Raw genomic sequence first — 504 nt, forward strand, 5'->3', positions numbered from 1 at the left:
TATATATATATATATATTTAGTTCTCTCACCGATATCTATACCACTTGAGCAAATACACTCCGTGAATGTTGACAAGAATAAAAAAAGGGATCATGTCTCACACGCGCTTGAGATTCTTAGCACGTGTGAGCTTTCCCCCCGTTTTCCATCGACGATTCCACGGTCACGCGTGTGCAAAGCAGCAACGTGAGATACAAACTGGATTCCATACTTCGCTTTTTCCTCGTTGTTGACGGATAAATAATGACTCTTTTTCACGAGTATTATTTATTCCGGGTGATTATGTATTATCTCAAATAAAAATCGAACGGATAGGAATAAACATTATAAATTATCATTTCGTTACGATCTTTATGGACATAAATTATTTTTCTCTCTCTTACAATACTTGAAGTTAAATATATTTTGATATTTAAGATTCCTCGCTTTTTAAATATTTTAATATAGGGATCAAGATATTAAATATGTTATAAATAAAACTTAAATATTAATAATATTAAATA

Source organism: Formica exsecta, unplaced genomic scaffold (assembly GCF_003651465.1).
Source record: "Formica exsecta isolate Colony F162 unplaced genomic scaffold, ASM365146v1 scaffold622, whole genome shotgun sequence".
In the NCBI taxonomy this organism is placed as follows: domain Eukaryota; kingdom Metazoa; phylum Arthropoda; class Insecta; order Hymenoptera; family Formicidae; genus Formica; species Formica exsecta.